Source organism: Chinchilla lanigera, unplaced genomic scaffold (assembly GCF_000276665.1).
Source record: "Chinchilla lanigera isolate Chin_1 unplaced genomic scaffold, ChiLan1.0 scaffold00155, whole genome shotgun sequence".
Taxonomy (NCBI): Eukaryota; Metazoa; Chordata; class Mammalia; order Rodentia; family Chinchillidae; genus Chinchilla; species Chinchilla lanigera.
Genome location: NW_004955556.1, coordinates 870,249 through 870,577, shown reverse-complemented (window position 1 = coordinate 870,577; position 329 = coordinate 870,249).

Genomic DNA, 329 nt, shown 5'->3' with positions numbered 1-329 from the left:
AGCCTGCCCACCTGAGAAGGGCACAGGAGGGCTGATGGCGTGAGTGGATCTGTCTCCCTCTAAGATTCCCCCAAGGGGTCTCACCACAGAGGCCACTCCATGCCATTCTGGACCATGGAGACCTGTTGCTTAAGATGCCACAACAATACAGCCCACCAGCAGGACCCCAGAGGGACTCTCCACACACCCAGAGAGCTGCTGGCCTCGATTTCCCCTCCTGGGCCCCCACAGAGGCCAGCTGCAGATTGTCATTGCTGTCGAGGGTCCTCAGGGCCAAAGCAGGGAGAGGGGGTGGGTGGGGAGGGTGCAGGCGGCAGGGCCCTGCTCTC